This window comes from Meriones unguiculatus, chromosome 3, assembly GCF_030254825.1.
Source record: "Meriones unguiculatus strain TT.TT164.6M chromosome 3, Bangor_MerUng_6.1, whole genome shotgun sequence".
In the NCBI taxonomy this organism is placed as follows: domain Eukaryota; kingdom Metazoa; phylum Chordata; class Mammalia; order Rodentia; family Muridae; genus Meriones; species Meriones unguiculatus.
This window is the reverse complement of record NC_083351.1, coordinates 153,460,291-153,473,476: the sequence shown is the minus strand read 5'-3', so window position 1 is coordinate 153,473,476 and position 13,186 is coordinate 153,460,291.

The window sequence follows — 13,186 nt, the reverse complement described above, 5'->3', positions numbered from 1 at the left end:
ATGTATGTATAAGGGTTTTCCCTATTTGCAGTGTCATCACATTTCTTTCTTGGACTTTCAAAGGAGAAAGAATGCTGGTTAACAGAAAAGACATTGGCATTTGATAGAGCAAGTAGTAATTGTGAACACTTCACAGAAGCGGAAGAAGGTGGACATAAAGTCAATAGATTGTTAGACACTAAATATTTGAAATTTTTATGACTATTGATAGTTTAGATCTGCATAAATGTAACATGCCCTAACTTTGAGAGCGTTTTGTTTGTTATTTTGTCTTATATTAACTCAGATTCCATGATAAATAACAGTGAAATGGAAGGCTTTTTTCGTTTGCCTGTTTGAATTAGCCATGCTATGAAAAGACACTAAAAGAGATAATATGATAAATAGCAGAATTATAAACAAGAAACCTATTCTCAGTACAAGCATCAGAATCTGATAAAACACTGACTGTCTTATCAAACCAGAGGCAATGAAGTATGGGATCAAATGATGTGACAGTAGCATAAACACAGAAAGAAAAGGATAAATATCTGAATGAAAAGGGAAAGAGAAGTCAAAGAAATTCACAGTTATGGAGATATTAAATACTGCAGTTCCCTCAGAAAGCTCAGAACAAAATTTGATATATTATCTAAATATTCATGAGGGGATTAAAATACTTTATCTATGTATAATATTAGTATTACCAGTAAATTTATTTAAGGAAAACTGATAATAAATCTGATAGCAACGAAAAATATTCTCATCTACAGTGATGGGCCTGCTGAAAGTCCCAGATATATGTAATTACAAATTGGGCCTTTCAGCTGGAAATTTATAAGGAAATAGTGTGTTTGTTAGTGGCATGTCAACTCTGTTATGTAGGGATAATAGACATAGTGGAGTTAGGTGGTTTTCTTTGTCACTAATAATCAGCACTGCCTCATTTTAATAGAAAACACAAGACAAAGAGTTTGGCTAAGTGCCTACATATTTTGACTGTATGTAATATGTTTGTTTGACAAATAATATCTGAAAGTGAAATCTCTCCATTGGATATTGATTTCATTGACTGCCAATTTTTAGGTCCTGGCAGTTAGAATTTATGTTTGGACTTTTAAGATGTGCATTATGCAGATTTATACTCTACTTAAATATTATGGCTTAAGGTTTTTAACCAGTTGCAGTTTTCTTTTCTTTTTAATTCACTGTTTCTTAATAGAAATGGCATCTGCTTATGCACCATAGAAATAGATTCCAAAAACCTCTTTGTGAAACTGACCTGAATTCCTTCTCCTTGAGTAATAACTTTCCTGGTACCAGAAGGCACAATGTAGGCATTTGAAGTAAGCAGGCAGGCAACCAACAGTTCTACTTAACTATGACACCAATTAACCACATCAATAAGCACCATGGCACAACAAGAGGATGATGATTGTTAGCGATCATAATTTGATATAAGACCCAATCAAAAAGAATGAATCCATCCCTGCTACTGGGAAACTACCTTACTACTCATTACTCCTAAAATCAGAGTTATTAGAGTAAAATAAACAATCACCACATTATTAACCTAGAAAAATCTATAATAACAATCCAAACAAGTGTTATTATACCCACAGATGAATCTAGTCTTCAGCTCTCATCAGCTAAGCTTCCTTTTTTAACAGACAGGGTAAACTACAGAAAACAACAACCAATCTAAATGCTGAGTAGTGGAGCCCAGTAGATACAGTTATCAAACATTATCACACATAACACTAAGAAACCAGGGCCAGAAAAATATAACAGTCACAAGATCAAGGAGTTTGATATGAAGTATTTCCCCTAATAATCTCAGAAGCTGTACCTATGAAGTCTCACTAGTATGACTACCCAAATATCTGCTAAACAAGGACAGCAACTTGTTCATGGCAAAATGCTCAGAAAAAAGATCATAAGATCTTAACCCTAAATTAAGAACTATAGGCAAATTTCATGATTTCCTTGTTTTTAATTGCTGAGTAGTATTCCATTGTGTAAATTTACCACAATTTCTGTATCCATTCCACTGTTAATGGACATGTGGATTGTTTCCAGGTTCTGGCTATTACGAATAAAGCTGCTACAAACATCGTTGAACAATGTCCTTGTTGTATACTTGAACATCTTTTGGATATATGCCTAAGAGTGGTACAGCTAGATGGCAAGGAAATGCTATTCCTAATTGTCTGAGAAAGTGCCAGATTGATTTCCAAAGGGGTTGTACAAGTTTACATTCCCACCAGCATTGGAGGAGGGTTCCCCTTTCTCCACAATGTCTCCAGGATGTGTTGTCATTTGAGTTTTTTTATTTTAGCTATTGTGATGGGTGTAAGGTGAAATCTCAGGGTCGTTTTGATTTGCATCTCCCTGATGTCTAAGGAGGTTGAGCATTTCTTTAAATGTTTCTCTGCCATTCTATATTCTTCTACAGAGAATTCTGTTTAGCTCAGTACCCCAATTTTAATTGTATTACTTGATTTGTTGTTTTTTTACCTTCTTGAGTTCTTTATATATTCTGGATATTAGCCCTTTGTGAAGATCATCCTGAGTGAGCTATCCCAGAGGCAGAAAGATACACATGGTATATACTCACAAATATTAAGTGGATACTAGAACTATAAGATAAGATAAACATACTAAAATCTGTACACCTAAAGAAGCTAAATAAGGAGGACCTGGGGTAAGAGGATCGACCTTCACTTAGAAAGACAAAAGGTAAGGACATTGGAAGAAGAAGAAAAGAAGAAACAGGACAGGATCCCAACACTGAGGGCCTCTGAAAGACTCTACCTAGCAATGTATCAAAGCAGATGCTGAGACTCATAATAAAATTTTGGGCAGAGTGCAGGGAATCATATGAAAAAAGAGGTAGCTAGTAAGACCTGGAGGAGACAGGAGCTCCACAAGGAGAGCAACAGAACCTGGGCTCAGGGGTATTTTCTGAGAATGATACTCCAACCAAGGTACATTCATGGATATAACCTAGAACCCCTGCTCAGATGTAGCCCATGGCAACTCTGTATCCAAGTGGGTTCCCTAGTAATGGGAAGAGGAACTGTCTCTGACTTGAACACAGTGGCTGGCTCTTTGACCTCCCCCCCACCCCCCAGGGAAGAGCAGCCTTGCCAGGACATAGCTGAGGACATTGCAGTCAGTCCTGATGAGACCAATCAGCTAGGATCAGATAGGAGGGGAGTAGGACCTCCTCTATCAGTGGACTTGGAGAGGAGCATGGGAGGAGATGAGGGAGGGAGGGAATGAGGGAGTGGCTACAGCTGGGATGCAAAGTGAATAAAATGTAATTAATGTAAAAAATTAATTAAAAAAAGAACTATAGGCAGCTAAGTAATGCTGAGTGCAAAAAAGTTTTTCTAGGGAAAATAATACCAATTAGGTATCCAAACTATATGGTCATTCCTGAAAACATATCTACAATTAACATTATACAGACCAGACAGGTTATATTTAGGGGTATATGTATTTTATACATATATCTGTGTAATAACAATTGAAAAAGAGGCCATACATTTGAAAGAGAGCTAGGGATTGGTATATCCAGGGGTAGGGGGAAAAAGGGAAGTGGGAGAAATTATATTATAATCTCAAATAAAGTAGAAACAGTGTTCAGAAAATCTAAGGGATTTTCTTTGGGACTTCACTGATCTAACATATTTGAGCTGATATGTCAGCTCTGGGCTTTTTCACACACCCTTTTGAGAATAAAAATCGTTATTGAAGACAAGAGTGAAAGATTATAGGAACTGGAAGGAAAAGTCATCTTTTCTGAAAAATATTTGCTGGACAAGGCAGCAGAGTTGAATGCAAGATTGTAAGAGCTAGGATTTCATTTTACAAGACGTTCACAAGGCAAAGGCAGCCGAAACCCCAGCATAGATAAAGAGCAGACTCGTGAAACTCCTTTCTGTACCTCAGGAGCTCTTGGAAATTGCTAGCTTCTCTGGGAAGGAGAATCACTTGGTTTTTTTGTTTGTTTGTTTGTTTTAATTTTCTCTTTTTAAAGATTTTTTTTATTAATTACACTTTATTCACTTTGTATCCCCCCATAATCCCCTTTCTCCTCTCCTCCCAATCCCACCCTCCCACCCCCTTCTTCACACATGCCCCTCTCCAAGTCCAATGATAGGGGAGGTCCTCCTCTCCTTCCTTCTGATCTTAGTCTATTAGATCTCATCAGGGGTGGCTGCATCAGATTACATCAGAGGCAGTCCCTCTTCCCATTACTATGGGTTACATAGAGAATCACTTTTCTTAAGGAGTACAACTTGAGAGGTTAATCTTACCCCCAAAGATCTCAGTTATGCACACACAGAAGCATTAAATGGATGCCATAGGCAGTTGAAGAAAGTGAGACAGAGATTTCACCTTACAACCATCAGAATGACTAAGATTAAAAAAAAAAAAAGTGACAACACATTCTGCAGAGGATGTGGAGAAAGGAGAACCTTCCTCCATTGCTGGAGGGAATAAAAACTTGTACAATCACTTTGGAAATCAATCTATCACTTTCTCAGAATATTAGGAATAGTGTTCCATCAAGATCCAGCTATACCATCCTGGGCATATATTCAAAATAAGCTCAAGCATACAACAATAACATTTTCTCAGCCATGTTTATAGGAGCTTTACTCATAATAGCCAGAATCTGGAAACAACCCAGATGTTTCTCAAATGAGGAACAGATACAAAAATTGAGGTAGATTTTATACAATGGAATACTACTCAGCAATTATAAACAAGGAAATAATGAAATTTGCAGGTAAATCGATGGAACTAGAAAGAATCATCCTGAGAGGGGTAACTCAGAATTGGAGAGACACACATAGAATATACTCTCTTATAAGTAGAAATTAGCCATGTGATATAGGATAAACATATTAAAATCTATGATACTAAAGAATCTAAACAGCAAGGAGAATATGGTCCATAATCCTCCTTCAGAAGGGCAAACAGGATAGACATCTGAAGTGTGAGAAGACAGGAAATAGGAGAGGAGCATACCACAGAGGGCCTCTGAAAGACTCTACCAGTCAGGACATGGAAGCAGATGCTGATACTCATAGCAAAAATTTGGGCAGAGTTCAAGGAATCTTAGGGACGAAGGAGTAGATAGAATCACCTGAAGGGGATAGGAGCTCCACAAGACCAACAGAGCCAAAATATATGGGCCCAGTGGGGCCTGGAGAGACTGATGTATCAACCAAATACCATGCATGTGCAGGACCTTATACTACTTGCCCAGATGTAGCCCATGGACAGCACAATCTTCATGAGGATATATTAGTAAGGGGAGCAGGGGAAGTCTCTGTCATCAACTCAGTTGCATGATCTTTGATCACTTCCCCATGGCTAGGTGGTCACACTTAGCCACAGAGGAAGATGATGCAACCAGCCCTGATGAGACCTGTTTGACTAAGGGCAGATAGTAGGGGAGGAGGACCTCTCCTATCAGTGGACTAGAGGAGGGGTATGGGAAAGGTGGAAGAGGGAGGGAATGTGAGACCTGGAGGAGATGAAGGAGATGGCTATAGCTGGGATATCAAGTAAATAATTGTAAATAATAATAACGATGAAGATGACGATGATAAAAGTGAGACAGACATGAACATGGAAGAAAAAAGTGGTAGGATGAAAGATGGTACTAGAAGGAGAGAATGGATGTTTTGATCTGAGCAAACTATGTATGTGAATGAACACTAAATAAGGTGACTTTAAATGATTAAAAGTTATAATGGAAATGAAAAAAATTATTAAGAGTAAACCAAGGATACAATTGAACTAAAGTGATTCAGTTTGAAGAGAAGAAAACATATTTGGAAGCCAGGTCTACATTTTCAGGGAGAATTTAGTTTAAAATACATTATAGAGAACTAGCCACTTTCTCCTTCTTCTTCTTCTTCTTCTTCTTCTTCTTCTTCTTCTTCTTCTTCTTCTTCTTCTTCTTCTTCTTCTTCTTCTTCTTTTTCTTCTTTTTCTTTTTCTTTTCGATCAAGGTAAATTGTTTATTGTTTGAGGATATTAAACAATAAAAATAAAGAGAAAAATATTAAATTTCTTTTATTTTATTAGTTCAATTTATTCATTTTGTATCCCTCTGTAGCACCCTCCCTTGGCCCTTCCCAAGCTCACCTTCCCTTCCACTTCTCTTCCCATCCCTCTCCCTCAGTCCACTGATAAGGGTGGTCCCTATCATGCCTTATTAGGATCAGTTGCATTGTCTTCCTCTGTGGACTGGTAAGGCTGCTTTGCCCCCCAGCCCGCCTCAGGAGGAGGTGATCAAAGAGCCAAACACTGAGTTCAATTCAGAGACAGACCCTGTTAGCCTTTCTAGGAAACTCTCTTGGAAACTGAGCAGCCGATGGGCTGCATTTGTGCAGTGGTTCTTGTTCTTCTCCATACATGGTCCATGTTTGGAGTATCCATCTTTGCAAAGACCACTGTGCCCAGATATTTTGGTACTGTTGCTCTCCTTGTGGAGCTCTTGTCCCCTCCAGGTCTTTCTGTCTCCCTGTTCTTTCATAAGATTCCCTGCACTCTGCCCAAAGTTTGGCTATGAGTCTCAGTATCTGATTTGATACCCTGGTGGATAGTCATTCAGACTTTCTTCTTTATAAATCCCAAGAGTGGTTTTTGATGCCCAATATCCCTGATGTGAGATACTTTGTTTTATTTGATTGTGATTAACTTGCCAGGCATACCCTCAGAGAAAACTGCCTCCATTTCACAATAGTCAAAAATTTCCAGCAGTTCCTTTGGTGGGGTAGCATTTCCTGCCCAACATACTCACTCATCAATGCTCATATCTGATTTCATTTAGCAATTATTAAGGCAATTAAATAGTCTAGGTATAGCAGAAAATCATAACATTTTACTGTTTTAATTCATTAATAATTAAAAAGAAAGAGAAAATATATTAATTATGAAAGTAATTGGCAAAGTATGGGTACAATTAACATTCAGTATACTGAAAGGAAGAAATTCTAATAAATCTTGAATACAGTTAGTATATGCAAAACATCAGTAACTGTGAGGTGTTTAAGTTACTATGACAATGTATGAATACAAACAGACAAAAAAACCCACATGTTTTATTACTAAGAGTTCTCAACCAAATATTTAGCAAAATGCACTCATATGATAGAGTTTTGTAAAAATAAAAACAAAATCTTGACTGTTTACTCAGTAAGAATTACATATAAACTGGTTAACAGCCACATGAAGGAACTATAAAAGGACATAAACATTTCACAATTCATAATAATCAACAAATACAATCCTAATATAACACAGTTTTGAGAGAGCCTAAAGAAATGAAAGGCACTAAAAATATGTGTGGGAGAGTTATTTTATCCCAAATTTAATTATTTTTCTGTGTTTCTGCCCACTGTGTTTTCCTTTTTCTTTCTGCTACAATTGGAAATAAAAATTATATATTTTCTTTATAAACTACAATAATGGGCAAGACGGTGTATTTTTCTGATAGAAATACATAAAACAAAATTTAACAAAGTAAGGAAATTATAATAGCAGTAGTAAGCTAATTATAATGCTTGCCTTTAGCAGACACCATTTCACATTTACAACCTATCCAGCTATTTCTCATACTTCTATAGATTTCAGGTAACCAATAGCAATTTAAGTACTCATTATTTCATAAGTGTATTTATTACATGTCTTGCAATGCTAATTTGTTAAATTGGTTTTCTAAATTTAGGAAAAGAATGAACTTAATGGTTAGCAGCATTTCTGCTGCCAGACTACCTTGAGTCCAACAACTATCGAACTGTATGATGAGGCATTTGTTGAACTTCTTTAATCATGCGGCATCTCTTATAAACAAATAAGGCTTTATTTAAGTAGAATATAAAAAGTCTTTGCTATTAGAAATAGTCCCTGTTCCCCTCACTTTGGGAAACCAATTGGTTACTGAGCTACCACAGGCTACATCTGAGTGGAGGTTCTAGGTTATATCCATACATGGTCCTTGGTTGAATGTCAGTCTCAGAAAAGACCCTGTGCCCAGATATATTTGGTCCTTGTGGAGCTCCTATCCTTTCCCCATCAGACTAACTCCCCTTCTTTCTTATGATTCCCTGTACTCTGCCAAAGGTTTGGTCATGAGTCTTTGCTTTGAAAACACTGCTAGTTAGAGTCTTTCAGATGCGCTCAATAGACTCCTGTCATACGTTCAATGCACATCCCATCTGTCTTTCTAAACGAGGATTGATCATCTTACCCCATGTCCGCTTGGCTCTTTGGTCTCCCCACCCCCGAAGGGAGGAGCAGTCCTGTTAGGCCACAGAGGAGGGCTTTGCAGCCAGTCCTGAAGATACCTGATAAAACAGGATCAGATGAATGGGGAGGAGGTCCCCCCTATCAGTGGACTTGGAAAGGGGCACGGTGGAGATGAGGAAGGGAGGGAGGGACTGGGAGGGAATCAGGGAACTGGACACGGCTGGGATACAGAGTTAATAAAATGTAACTGATAAAAAAAAAAGTCTTTGCTAAATGTGAATACTCAGCAGTGATACACTGTCTTCACCATCTATGTTCCAGGATAGTAAGGAAAGGTGTTTAATATTTTTTGGTGCTGTCTTATACTTATTAGATGGCCTGTGAATGATTTGGAGGAACACACACTACCATCTACATCAATGAGCTTCTCCTCAGTAGACAGATAGGATTAGTATACTCAAATCCTTATATTTTCAATCAACTTGAAGAACCCCAGTTCTATATCATGCACACAACTCTTTATTATTTTATTGAACTAGGCAGAGATGATGGTTGAAAATAATTCGTCAACTGCCAAATATTGGTTCCAATATCAAATGTTAATTCGTAATCTCAGTTTTCATCCCCTTCCTTCCTTTCAGTGAGAGAGATAAATTCTTACATCTCCAGTCTCTCAAGGAATCTGTGGAAATAAGCTTCATCACACTCTCAAGTCTTCACTTGTTACTTTGTTTCTCATAATTGCCAAGAGTTTTCATCTCTTTTCAGAAAGAGAGGTTCTCTCTTACTAATATTTTTACTTTCAAAATGTGCCTAAATAACATAGATCTACTAAATACTGATAATAGTGTAACCATTATTATTTTTAATTAAATTTTCATTTTTATATTAATTACAGTTTATTCACTTTGCATCCCAGCTGTAGACCCATACCTCCTCCCCTCCCAATCCTACCCTCCTTCCCTTATCTCCTCCTATGTCCCTCTCCAAGTCCACTGATAGGGGAGAGTCTCCTCCCCTTCCATCTGACCCTAGCTTATCTGGGCTCATCAGAACTGGCTGCATTGTCCTCTTCTGTGGCTTAGTAAGGCTGCTCCCCAATCCATGAGAAGTGCTCAAAGAGCCAGCCACTGAGTTCAGGTCAGAGACAGTCCTTGTTCCCCTTACTAGGGTATCCACATGGATACTGAATTGCCATGGACTACATCTGAGCAGGGATTCTAGGTTATATCCATGCATGGTCCTTGGTTGGAGTATCAGTCTCAGAAAAGACCGCTGTGCCCAGATATTTTGACTCTGTTGCTATGCTTGTGGAGTTCAAATATTATTAATAAATACCTGTGGTTAAACCAACAAGGAGTTATATAACCATTAATATCCTCATGATTTACTTATGTATTTATTTATTTAGTAGAAAGGGAAAAGCCAACTATCCCTTTATGCTATCACAGTTTTTGCCTTGATTTAAACCTTACTAATATTGAAGCCTTGCATCAGAAACTCTCGTAGCGTCTTCTGTGAAAGAGAACATCCTGACTGGGTTTTCCCCCTAAAACACAAATAAAAGTTCATTTCATTCTCTAAAATGAAACGAGTGTTTCTATGTATTGTAAGTTTAAAAAGCCAAACAGGGATCACGCAAATAAAAACAGTTATGTGATCCATATCTGATGTTTCTCCTTTTCTTTCATGCAATTTTCTCAAAAATAACATTTGAAATGTAAATATATTTCATAGATAGTGGAAAGAGCATAGGAGGAGAAGAGAAAGGGTCTGTGGGGCAGGGAGGAGATGATGGGGCTGCTACAGCAGGGATACAAAGTGAATACATTGTAATAATTAATTAATTATTTTATTTATTAAAAAGAAAAATGAGCATTACACAATAACAAGAAGTTATCTACAAAGATCTCACATTTCTTAGCAAGCATGCAATTAACTATCTGACACACACAAAAAAAGATTTTAACAGTGAAGACTTACTTATTGATAATTAATATGGGCATAAAATCAGGAAGAGAGTATAAATGGCCCCAAAAGTATGATCTAATTTGTTTGTCATTTGAAAAAGTATTATTATTCTCAAGCTTTTCTTGGGCATTCATAAACATAAATGTAATTTTGTTGATTTTCCAATTATGGAAAGAAAGAAATGCAAGCCATATATATCTGGGGATTACAAAGATTTTAACATAAAATAAACAAAAAACAACTAAAAAAACCAATAACAGGAAGACACCACTTTTCCCTTTATTATATGAATTAATTAAAATCATGCAAATGGTTAGAATGTTAATCAAAGGAGAAACATCAAAAGGAATTGACATATACCCTTTCTCAAATTATTACAGCAATGTAATTAATCACAATATCTCAGAAACCATAAAAGTCGTGTTTCTGGATGAGTGTTTCTCCTAGGTTTTTGAGTGTTCTTGAAGGGAAAATACAATCAACCAAGAGAGACACAGTTTAAAGATAGGCTTAGCTAGCAAAGGAATGCAGGTTAAAGTTAAGCATGCACCCCAAAGTAATACCAGAGAGTTCTGTCCCAATGGAATTAAAATAGCATAATGTGTCATTATTGTCCATTCAAAACCTTCATATTTATGAGGTAGGTGGTGTATTCATAAAGTTATGCATTGCAGTCATTTCTCCTGTCTTTAAAGATATTTATTCTCCTGAATATCTAGAAGAAGCACACTTAAAAGTAGTGGACAAATCACAATATAAATGGCATTATTGCAAATGCAAGGTGTCCTGAGGATGTAGAATTTTGACTAGTGTACGTATTTGGGGAAAGAGCCTGATGATTTAGTTTTTAATAAACCAGGAACAACAGATCTGTAGCCTCAAAGATGTTATTCACCAAGGGGCATTTTGATCAACAGAGGACCCAAGTGTAGAGATGTAAATGCAGTTTCCATGGTTATTGCACATGTCTCTCCTGTCTACTCAGTAATATCTTTCTTGTTAAGGAAAACTAGCCGTTATGAACTTAAGATAGGGGAGTGGTGAAATTCTATTACTTTGGGAGCTACTGCAGGCTGAAGGATATTTTTTTATACTACCTATGTCCTAAGGATACCTCCCTCTCTCCTCCCCTCCCAATTCCACCCTCTCTCTTCCCCATCCCTGTCCCTCTCCCAGTCCACTGATAAGGGAGGTCCTCCTCCCCTTCCCTCTGATCCAAGTCAATTAGGTCTCATCAAGAGTGGCTGCATTGTCTTCTTCTGTTGCCTGGTAAGGCTGCTCCCCACTCTGGGAGAGGTGATCAAAGAGCAGGCCAATCAGTTCCTGTCAGAATCAGTCCATGTCCCCATTAATTGGAATCCACTTGGATACTGAGCTGCCATAGGCTACCTCTGTGCAGAGGTTCCAGGCCATCTCCATGAGTGGTCCTTGGTTGGAGTATCAATTTCAGAAAAGACCCTTGTGCCCAGACATTTTGGATCTCTTGCTATCCTTGTGGAGGTCCTGTTCTCTCCGGATCTTACTATCTCCCACTTCTTTCATAAGATTCCCTGCACTCTGCCCAAAATTTGGCTGTGAGTCTCAGCATCTGCCTTGATACCCTGCAGGGTAGACCCTTTCAGAGGCGCTCTGTGGTAAGCTCCTGTCCTGTTCCCTGTTTTTGCCCTCCTCTGATGTCCATCCTCTTTGTCTTTCTGAATGGGGACTTAGCATCCTAGCCAGAGTCCTCCTTCCTGATTAGCTTCTTTAGCTGTACAGATTTTAGTATGTTTATCCTACATTATATGTCTAATATCCACTTATGAGTGAGTATATATCATGTGTGTCTTTCTTCTTCTGGGATACCTCACTCAGGATGATCTTTTCCAATTCCCACCATTTACCTGCAAATTTCATGATTTCCTTGTTTTTTTATCCTTGAGTAATATTCCATCGTGTAGATGTACCACAATTTCTTTATCCATCAACTGATGAACATCTGGGCTATTTCCAGCTTCTGGCTTTTCCTTTTCATTCATATTAATTTTTTTTTCGTTTTTCAAACTAAAATTTAACTGAAGCATTTTCTATTTACATTTCTTCCTCCCATATCTCCTCATATTCCACATTGCTCTCACTCAAATTCATGGCTTCTTTACTCTTTAAATAAATGAATGGATGAGTGAATTAATGTATGAATAAAAAAATGAGTAAAAACAACCTGTTGAGTCCATTTAATGTTACTTTTATGTGTTTGATTTCAGAACTCATTGAATGAGTTGACAACTCCCTAGAGCAGACTGATTATTCCTCTCAGCCACTGTTAGTTGCTCATAGTTCTCTGTCCAAGAGAAGGGCATCAGACATTTGTGAGATTCCCCCTTTTACAGTAGCATGCCCATTGGAGTGGTCATTGCTCAGGTTTCCTGATTCCTTATATGCAGGATTAATATTCATTGAGTTTTAGCTTCTTTCTGTTATGACAATCACAACCTACTGTCAATGAATTAATCAGATTCACCTATGTGTGTGTGTGTGTGATAAAAGAACAACCCTTAGAGAGAAGTATTAAATATATTTGCCTTAGGTGACTATCTGGTGGTTATCAGTCTCTTTCTACAGCTATGTCACATTCCACAATGGACTCACAAACAAAGTCATCCTGGTAACTGAAATGGAAGCTGTTTATACTCTAAGTGAGATGTATTTCCACTTATCCAAAGCAATCTGACTTCAGGTAAGTATTATACCAGCAGGGTCCACTATCCATCTATATGACCATCTATATCATTTATCTGCCAATTGAGAAGAGTTTGATCACTAAGCATAATAATATTTTGCTCTAATTGAAATAAGTATTTATTGCAGATGTGGATTTTCTTTCTTTGTGTGAATTGTGTTATTAACACTACCTTTCATAAATTTCCATAGTTCTTTCTCTCTATTCATAGATGGACATAGGCTCACATGTTTGAATACT